Here is an 11,290-nt window from a genome sequence, read left to right as displayed (position 1 = left end):
GATTTGAATTTGGTACAAGTTTGTACCAAACTTTGCCGTAAAAATGGATTCAATGGTGCGAAAACCTTAGAAATGTCGAGAAACTGTTTCGGTAACGATACTCTAAAGAAAACAACTATGTATTTACGAGTGGCATGAACGCTTTAGAAGAGAATATGAGACCATCGAGGATGAGGAACGTAGTGGCTGGCCATCGAAATCGAAATCTGATGAGCACATCAATCAAGTAAAAGAAACGTATATCTATAACCGCAAATTAACCAACCGAGAGTTGGCAGAGACTTGAACATTGCTAATGGATCCGTTCAGATTATTATAGTTAAAGATTTGGGTTTGCGCTGTGTTGCAGCAAAGTTGGTCCCAATGGACCTGTATTTTATGCAAGAAAGTTACCGCGTTGATATCGCAAAATACATGATTTCCAAAGCTGAATCCGACCCAACATTCATCAAACGCATCATTACCGGAAATGAGACGAGATACCTCTAAACCGAGTTGTTTAAAAGTTTCAAAATCTTCTTCAGGCGTTGATCAAGCTGGTGTGCGTGAATAAGTTAATGGGATAATGTTAGGGACCTTGGCTTAGGGTCAGTAGCTTTCTACATTGACGGCTCAAGGCCAAATAATAAGGTCCGGAGTGGCATCCGCTTAGAAGTGATGCAGCTGAAACTAAGTGTCTATGTCTGCCTGACTACTGCAGCGTCTTTCAAACTGAATTAATAGCTATAAAGGAGCCTGCGTTGTAGATTAAAAACTCGTCTGTTGCAGTACAACCGATCACTAACTGCTCGGACAGTCAAGCTGCCCCAAGGCCTCTACAGTGCAATAATATTTCTTCCAAAGCAGCAATTCAATGCAGAGCTTTTTTTTAATGGGCCGGCTAAGCGGTGCACCACTCACTTTGTCTGGGTTCCTGGACACAGACGTCGATAAGTTGGCATGGAGAGGAATCGACCTGAAATCAGTTAATTATGTTCAACATATGTATGGGCAGCTCTTATCCTCAAGCAAGCTCTTATTCAGGTCGGTCTACATTGGTCAAGCTAGCAGTAGATGTACCACGGAGCCCACATGTGAGATAACTGAACAGGTTTGGCTTAGAAAGAATGAGTATAGAACTAGGTCCCTTGTCAATAGAGATCGGCTTTTTATTAGTACTGTGTTAGGTATCATCACTAGACACTGCCTAATGGTAACATATGGAAAAAGTATGGGGTTTCCCTCAAATCAGTCGCAGCTGCGGAAATGAGAAGTCGGTGGAGAGCGTTAAACACTTTTTATTGCTCTCTCCCGCTTTTGCCAGAACGCGAACTTTCTAAACTTTTGCTTCTTTGGATGTCGTTTTTTGGATGTATTTTTTCGTTTATCCGAGAGAGGTTTTTTTTATGAGGAACTTTTTCAAGCCAGAAATTCAGGCGGAGGTTTGCCACTTCCGGCCGAGAGGTTGCAAAAATCCGACAGGTTGATTAATTTAGCGCCACCTTCTTTATATGTGTATCAATATAATAATGGAATACTTTATCTATTATTAAATTTTGTAGAAAATGTACAAAAGTGAAAGCATAATTTAAGCAATAAAAATTCCTAGAAGCGTTGCTTAGATTTTGCACAGTACTGTACAAAATACATATGTATGTATGTATGAATGCAGTGCATATAATTTTGCTAGTTATTTTTTTTATGTATTTGACTTAGCTAAATTCAAAATGAATCGAACCTCAAAACGAAAATATCTATAGACTTTTGACAATGCAACTTACTTATGCGGCTTCAAAAGGTTTTGCTTTGAGGTCTGGAATTTTAGCATTAACATAGAAAAAATTAGTATTTATTAAATTTTTATTGAAATGGTTACTTAAGTTACGCATATAAATGGACAAATGTTTAAATAATTCGGGAAAAAGAAGCAATTTTGTGCTTGTCAGAAAAAAGTGCAAAGTCGACTTGCGTTGTTTCAACAAAAGTACTCAGATGTATTCCACTTATAAATTAGAGCGGTTTATCTTACGATTTATTTTTTTTTAATCTAAAAGTTTCGATAATTTTCTTTTGATATTATTTTCATGGATAACCGAACTCGAAAAAACTGGAAAAATTCAATTATAACAGTTAAATCAATTGGGTATTTAGTAACCAACGCTGAATGTAATCAGCTGTTATTTTGTATAGTTTCTTTACTTGGCTTTAGTGTTGCCAGTGTTGATTCCCTCTCGTGGGGAAACCATAATGAAATGCAAGCCAACTAAAGAAATTTGTTTACTTTAAGCTAATAAAATTTTTTTACATGCCGCATACCGAGCTAAGCGATTGATTTCTTCACAGTTGTCAGTTCACACTTCTTGAGAAAATAAAAAATATAACAATTAAGAAGGATTAAAAAGAGAAAATTTAACATAAATGAAATTAATTTAGATACTTTCCCAACCTCCAGCTATTTGTTCATAGAGAAAAGTGAAAAAAATTATATTTGAGTGATTTGTAAGAAAAAACAGCTGGTTTTCTGGTAGAAGGGTTGGCGGGTACCCGCTGACAAAATTATAGCACATTTAATAGCATGAAATTCGATGTGTAACCAATTAAAAATGCCATAAATTTAGTTTTGAAAATTACACATTTATTCAATTCAAAGTAAAAAATGTGTGAAAATAACACAAAATTAAGAATCAATTTACTTTTGTTCTACATGACCACCTTTTGCCTTGACTATGGCCTTGGGACGGTCCAGAAACGAATCGCAAGCTGCCCGAATGTGACTTGCAGGTATTTTAGCCCACTCGCGGACAATGGCTTTTTTCAGCGCCTCGAGACTGCTGAATCTTTTAGTTCGAACCTTGCTCTCCAAAATGGCTCATAGAGAATAATCCATTGGATTTGCGTCTGGTGAATTTGAGAGCCATCGTGTGGACGTTATGAAGCTCGGAACGTTGCTTTTTAGCTATTTTTGGTTCACTCAAGCTTTATGAGACGGTGCCGAGTCCTGTTGAAACGTCCATGGTCTGCCAGCAAAATTTTTGTCTGCCCACGGGTTCAAAGCAACTTCCAGAATAAAAAAAAAAATAAATAATTGGCGCGTACACTTCTGTTAGGTGTTTGGCCGAGCTCCTCCTCCTATTTGTGGTGTGCGTCTTGATGTTGTTCCACAAATGGAGGGACCTACAGTTTCAAGCTGACTCCGAACGGCAGATATTTTTTATGAGGAGCTTTTTTATGGCAGAAATATACTCGGAGGTTTGCCATTGCATGCCGAGGGGCGACCGCTATTAGAAAAATGTTTTTTTTTTTTTATTAACTTTGCTTTCACCGAGATTCGAACCAACGACCTCTCTGTGAATTCCGAATGGTAATCACGCACCAACCCATTCGGCTACGGCGGCCGCCAGAATACTTTCCCGACAATATTTCGCATTTACCTTGACACCAGGCTCGTTGGAAACGATTGGAGAGCGCCCGTCTGCGGTTACAGCGGCCCAAACCCTTACCTGTGGCGGGTGCTGCCTTCTAGTGGCCAACCGATGACTCGAATTGTCGTATAAACGTTCGGTCAAATAAACCCTATCGTTTTCGGCCAAGGAAAGCAATTCCTTCGCTTCTCAAGTCTGACTTGTTGCTGCTTTGGTGTGAGATTATGCGCCTTTTGGATCTTGTAAGGCTTGACTTTGAGATCCTTTTTTAGTATGCAGTGGATGCTACGGTGAGATATTTTCAGCTATTTCGGCATTTGATTGACACTTTGTAGGGGATTTCGCTCAAGTCGCTTTTTCACTTTTTGAACCATTTCACGAGACTTTGCAGTCTTTTGATGACCACCTCCATGACGTTTCGCGATACTACCAGTATCATTGTAACGAGTAATGGCGCGATAAACAAAACCGCTTTTTACTTTAAGGTGCTCGAGCTCACGAACAATCGCAGGTGGTGATGTTCCAGCCAAATATAATGCAATCACACTATTATGTTTGAAATCCATTACTGATTTTCTTTTTTCGCGTCATTTAGCCAACTAACAGACAGCTGATGCTCGTACATCAGTTGTGCGAGCGGTGTGAAGTTGGTTACACTTCGAGTGCCGGACACTGTATACATATAATTGGCACGTACACCCTTTTTGGGTGTGTGGCCGAGCTCTTCCTCCCATTTGTGGCGTGCGTCTTGATGTTGTTCCACAAATGGAGGGACCTACAGTTTCAAGCCGAATCCGAACGGCAGATATTTTTTATGAGAAGCCTTTGTTGCCATTGACTGCCGAGGGCCGGCCGCTATTACAAAAAACATTTTTTTTTGTTTTTTTTTGTAACAATGAGCTTCAACTAGTTGCTTCACAGACAAGGCAAACGAAAAGATTTCACTACAAAATTAATTTAATTGTAACCAAAAAGTGCTAGCTGAAAACCGGGCCGTCACAATTGTGTTTAACCAGCCAAATTTTCCGACGGAAGTGGTTTAGCTGATCACCACCCGCCAACCCGTCAACCCGTTACCCATGTGGCGTTGCAATTCTGTTCCGGGCTTTTAACGATCTGCTTCTATGCTTAAATTCTGCTTTTGAGCACTAAGTCCACTAGAAGAGGGAACGGATTACATGGCAAGAAAATTTGAATACAACTTTAGATGTTTTTAAGAACGTCTCAGCTTGCGCGGAAATTTAGTTACTTACTTATGCATTTAGCTCATAAAGTTTGCGTTTACTTTACAAATACAAATTTGTCTTCGTAATAGTCGTTAGCGGCTGAATTGCGGACGTTTCGCTATCAATATTTGTATAAATTTTCTTATTTACATTTTTTACTCTTTAAACAAACAGAAAACCAAACACACACAAGGAAGTGGTAAAATTTGCGCTCGACAAAGAAAATTAAATTTAAAGGTAATCATTATGCAATTTAATTAAAAAGTTCTTTATTTACTCCACTTTAACATTCACATTGAACAGCGGTGTAAAGGAGATTGAATGATAAATTCTGAAGTATCTAAGGTTAAACCAGACCAAACCAGCTTAGAAATACTCCAGTTCACTTACATGAAATTAATTAAATTTAAAGAGTAGAAGTGTGCAGAAGTAACCCGCACGACTGGAAATTATCGGCTCCATTACTTTTAAGTGCATGTGCAAAATATTGAAATTTCTGCAACAGGTAAAAACTTTTCCGATATTGGATTATATAGGGCCCGCCATCTATCGTTACGGATTTGAACTAGGTATTATTTGAAGAATGGTAACACTTAGCTGTCATCTGATTTGACAGAAAATTAGTTTTATTCTTCCGCTGAACGAAAATGGTTGTGTATACGCTCAAAGAACGCTGGGGACACGCTTGCGACATTACTTTGAAAATCATGGTAATGTTGCATGGTAATTACGTACGGCAATGGGAAGAAGAAAAGCACCGAATGAAGCGTATGTGCGTTACTTTGCGAAATTTGATATCGTTTGGCCGCCTCGGAGCTGCGATTTGACGCTGTTGGAATATTATCTTTGGGGTGCCGTCAAAGACCAGTGTTATGCCAACAAACCAGCAACAATTGATGCACTGAAGACCAACATACGCGATGTCATAGCTGAAATACAGCCGCCTACAATCGAAAATGTGTTGAAAAATTGGACCGATCGTATGGGATGGTGCATGGCTAGCCGAGGAAGGATTGTACTTCAAAATAAAAAAAAAAACAGTTTGGAAAAATATTGAGTAGTTTCTTTTTTATAGCATTTTTAATTCCGTAAAGTTATATGGCGGACCCCTGTACAAGTCAGTTTATACAGGCAGGAAGACTTGCAGAATCTTCTCTTGTAGACCTCTGCATTTTTAGGACAACTAAAAATAATAAAACACAGTAATGAAAAGAGCTTTATTGTTTTTACAAAAATATTCACCTTGGAAATCAGCATACTTCTGCATTTACTTGAACCAATTTTCAAAGCACTTTTGCCACTCAGAACTAGATACCTCCCAAACGAGCTGTTTAACGGGTTCAACAGCTTCTTCAAATAATGAAGAACATTGAAATCGCATTTTTTTTTATGCGCGTGCACAAAAAGAAATCCTTGGGTGCCCAATAAGGGCTGTAAGGCAGTTGACATATGAATTCAATCGTTTGAGTGCTCAAAAACTTTCTTCTGTGAGCCGATACGTGAGAGCTCCCATTGTCTTGGGGAAAGTTTATTTGCCTTCGGTGATTGATTTTCTTAATTCTCCGAAAATTTCTGACAAAAAATGCTTGTGTACCACTCAGAATTGACTGTTTTAAGTTTCTTTAGTGGTAGAGTTGAGGCATGACAGATTTTTCGAAAAAAAAAAACTGACGACCATTTGCTTTGAGGTGTCTCGGTAATGTAATGTAAGGTACTTTCAGCAATTTTTTTTTTTTCTTACAACAAAAAAATGAAAAACGATATTTAGATTTTTTAGGCTTTTTATTTAACTTCTTTTACATACAAAACTAAAAAAAATGTTTTAATTTTAATAATTTAAAAAATGGCGCTGAAGTTGACCCTCCCGTAAAATTGGACCTGGACGGTGTTGTCCATTTTGGCTCTTCTAAAGGGTGGTTAAGTTTCAAGGGCCGGTGTTGATTTTCAATAAAATACAATTTTTTAGAAAATTATTATCATTTCTCTTTATTATGATAATATTAGTATGGCTCAATTACGTATAGAATAAAATATCGGCCAAATGGCCGCCGCGGCCTCGGCGGCACACCTCCATCCGATGGTCCATATTTTCGATGACGCTGAGGCATAATTGAGGTTCTATGCCGTTAATGTGCCGAATTATCTCATCCTTTAGCTCTTGAATTGTTGCTGGCTTATCGACGTACACCTTTTCTTTAAAATAACCCCAAAGAAAGAAGTCCAACGGTGTCGTTGACGTTTAGGTGTGGTTCACATTCAACATCGGCCCTTGAAATTTAACCACCTTTATTTATCTGAAACACAAAATTAAAAACATTATTAATCAGTATGACTGTAGCTATGCCCCCTACTAGAATAAAAAAAAATTGACAAAATGGTACGTTTTTGAATTTGACACTCAAAAAATTCTTTTATTTTCAGTTTTTTAATCAAAAAAATACGAAATAGTTGAAATAAAAACATGATTTTAGTACGGGCGTTAGCCATTGATGTTGTGAACAACATATTAAAATTTCAGACGATTCGGTTGAATAGTTTTTTTTTTTGTTTTTTGACAACACCAGGCCGAAAAAAGTCGTTTCAAGATAATTCAATTTAAAGTTTCGAGAGTGGCCGCGTGACGACTCTGACTCTAACTGCTAAAACGGCTTTAGAATCGAAAATACTGGAAAATACTGACGGGATATTCTTAAAATCCAATACTTTTGAAATATCAAAAAAAAAAAAAATCGATTTGTTGAAATTTCTAACCCACTGGCTCCCCTTAAGCTCGTCTGGGAACATCCATCGATTGCAATTTTGTTTCCATTTCATATGTATATGTAGACCAAAGATTCGTTACCTTTTACGATGTCATAAACGTGTTTTGAACCATCGCGGCAGAATGTTTTCAATATTTCTTTACACCACTCCACACGAGTCCTTGTGTGCGTAATTGTCAAATTAAGCGCTATCTAACGAGAACATATCTTCTTGACGACCAAAGAATACTGCAATATTGAATGTATGCAGCTCCTACTAATGCCCAAAGATGCTTCTGTCTTGCGATAGGCCACATGGCAATCTTGTGATATCAATTAATGCACTGTATCTATTATTTCTGGCACCGAAACCATTTTTCGACCGCCTTCATCAAATTCATCCTGCAAAGTACGACGACCACGTTGGAGCTCGTTGACTCAACGCATCACAGTGGCTAAGTGTGGTACTTCAACGCCACAAGTCGAAGTAAATTGATCAATGCACTTCTGTCTCGATAATCCACAACGAAAATCGTAGTACATAACCGCACGAAAATTTCCACGAGTAAATTCCATCTTTCGGGTGAGATGAATTTTTCCACTCACTGAAAAAAGCACAAATGAGGTTCGTAAGTGGAAATTTTTAATGTAAGTTTACATTAAAAAATACCCAACTTTTTGATAAAAATATCGAATTACAGCTCAGCATATGTAGTGCTGCAAAGGTGACCCTGTTAAAAGCCAATGCTCGTATAACTTTATTCAGCCTTGTGGCTCGGAGGATTCTTGTTACGACCTTTGCTAGACTTTATAAGCCATTTGACAAATGCAAAGTTCAGCTAAATGAATGAAATGATAAATAAAATGCGCGTTTCACTGCAAAACTTATAAGCGACAAGACTATGAGCACACATTTTTTGGGCTGGTTTTTCGGCAGCTACATTTGACAACTTGGAGGCCAGCTTGTAATAGACGAAATATTCGAGATAAAGTAGGTTTTGCTGAAAAAAGTGGAGCATAAGTTTATCAATCAAATTTTATCGTCTTCATAAAATGCTGTCGAGGTTGTCATACAATAAATAGCATACAATTTGAAGTCTCCTATTATATTATATGTATGTATGAGGCTGTTTATTTTTACTTATGTTCTCGATATCACTGATCTTATCATTCTTATTATAGAATTAAAAATGTTTTTAGTACACGCGAGGCTATCCCGAGTTCTTTTATTCTTGCCGCAATAATTTGTTTTTATTGTATATGCTTATACATATTTATTTACTTTTTTAACTATTCGACAATATTTGGTGGGGTTACATACATTTTATTAGATCAAGATAGTAAACATTTTTCATATCAACATACAAATATCTACATATACACCTGCATAGGTAGGTAGGTAGGTGAAATGGTTGAAGTGCCAGTCTGGCACTCCTCAAGTAGCATTGAAGTGCCGTTTTCATACCATTATGAGACCTCCAACAGACAGATATCTACAACCAGCCACAGTCGTTGATATAATGGAGAAGATTGATGGGATTTAGGTTGGCGCACTGCCCCAGGCTGTCGAGGAAAGGAGCACCCAGTGACCTTAATCGTCTAGCTGCCAAACTCGGACAAAGTGTTCAAGTCTTCTTCTCTGAAAGGTCCCCATAGCTTCTGCAATGGAGGTTAAATGGTAACCCTAGCTTTACCGCGTGCGTGCCGATCGTCCAGTGACCGGTAAACCCAGCTACGAGTCTGGAAATTTAATGCCGAGGAGTCCAAAGGATTCTGAGTCCTTGTTGTTGTTGTTGTTGTTGTTGTTGTAGCAGCATAAACATTCCCCATACATCGACGGGGAATGATGCTGAAGTGACAGTCCTTGGCCGGATATAAATCCGGGTCGTTCCGGTTACGTAGAGCCGACTGTCGTGGGAACGATTTTGAGTCCTTCGTATATTGTATTGCCGCCAAAGGGTTTTCGAAATAGTACATGAAGAGGTGGAGCTCCATCTTTTCTGCGCTTTCCTGAGAAATAATTTGCGCAATTCCCCTTTAACAACTGTCAGGTGGATGCCGATGACCGGCTAGAAGGTCGCTGAGGCCAATTCAGTCCCCTTCCTGACAAGCTAATCAACAATTTCATTTCCCTCTATGTACCTATGTCTTGGAATCCAGATCAGATAAATGTTACCTGCACAGCCAAGAGATTTGATCTACCCCTTACAGAAGTTTACTAATTTCGTTCTGCACTATGACGTCGTCAGAGCCTTGATCGCGGTTTGACTATCGGAGAAAATGTTCATATCTCCCTCGCTCTCGCGTTCCATAAGTATTTTGCATGCTTGCAGGATCGCAAAGACTTCTGGAAACGGAGGGAGTGGAAGTGAAGATAAAGGTGCAAGTTTCGGTGCAGATTTTTTCCTCGATCCAATCCTGCCTATTTGGAAAGACTACCCTAGCATTACCCTCAAATTTTAGTTTGCGGATAGAGTGATCTTTTTGAAGTTCGGAGAAATACGGGGTTAACTGCCCGAAAATGCTACCATGTCCCAGAGGCCAACCTCCTTTAACCTGATTGCACTTTAAGCTGCAATGGGAATAACGTAAAAGTCGATGGGACATTCAGGGCAGCACTGTGCAGGTTTTACATGCTCCGTTGATGCCAGTGCATAATGCACCTGCATGATATGTAAGGAAGTATGCGGATAGTTTGCTGCTTAGTTGTATAATCGTTCAAAACTTTGGACTGCGACTTTGGACTTGTTTTCTAGGAGAAACAAGTTTAATTTGTATTGCGAGGTGAGTCGAAAATTAGAAGCCAACCTAATATACGAGTATCTTTGCTTCAGGCAAGTGATTGTCTCTCTCACGATATTGATACTGTCGGCCTACACAACCGCGCCGTATGTTCAGCGTACTCCAGTCTGGAGAAGGAAGTAGAAAAAGTGAGTCTTTCGGTGAACGAGAGTAAAAAAAGGACCTGCTATCAACATACAAAGAGTCCGCGCGTCTTGCACAACACGTGAATGTTGGCAACCGCGAAGTTGAAATGGTGAAGAGCTTTGCTTATCTAGGTACCAGTGTTAACAGCCAGCCCGACATCAGCCTAGAGATTAAACGAAACATAACTCCTGCCAGCAGGTGTTACTTTGTGTTCAATAGGCAATTGAGGAGTAGAGCCCTCCCTCGAAAAACAAAAACTACGCTGTACAAAAGCCTAATCGTCCTCGTTCTTGTATACGGCGCAGAAGCTTGGACGACGACGACAAGTGAGAATGAGTTTTGTTTCCTATGAAACAGCGTGCTATATGAGCTATAACGAGATGTGGATATAGTTAAGCGTATTAAAATACAGCGCCAAGTTGGCTTAGATGAAGAAAATGATGACAAAAAATAAATAAATGGAAATCAATGACCAGACCTGTACAATTTATGTAATACTAGCAAACCCGGCCCCCTTCGCTGGGCACACTAAAATAGAAAAGATATGGTTTAGAACAGAAAATATATGGTTTTCATATTATTTATTTCTTTATTCTTTATTCAAGCGCTTTGGCATAAACAATATTTTTTGTTTTTCTATTTGTTTTTGAGTAAATATAAAATATAAATTGAAAATCAGGAAAAAAGAAGATTGTTTTTAAATTTGAAATCAACGCATATGAATAACTAAGAAACAATCGTCTTTTTTCCTGATCATCCATGAATTTTTCGTTTCAATTTATATGTTTTATTAAGCATTGGAACTTTTTTAACCATTATCCATTTATATTTTTCAAAAAAAAAAAAAACGAAAAAAATTGTTTTTTCCACGAACACATAATTTCATTCGGATTTCACATTAAATTCTCAAATTTCGTAAGAAATTATTCACTGTTCCAAAATCCACTCCAAAAAAATTCACAAACAATTTTTACATGTTGCACTTACGTTTTTT

The sequence above is a fragment of the Anastrepha obliqua genome, chromosome 1 (assembly GCF_027943255.1).
Source record: "Anastrepha obliqua isolate idAnaObli1 chromosome 1, idAnaObli1_1.0, whole genome shotgun sequence".
NCBI classification, from domain to species: Eukaryota; Metazoa; Arthropoda; class Insecta; order Diptera; family Tephritidae; genus Anastrepha; species Anastrepha obliqua.
The sequence above is the reverse complement of the archived record's forward strand: the minus strand, read 5'-3'. Positions refer to the sequence as shown.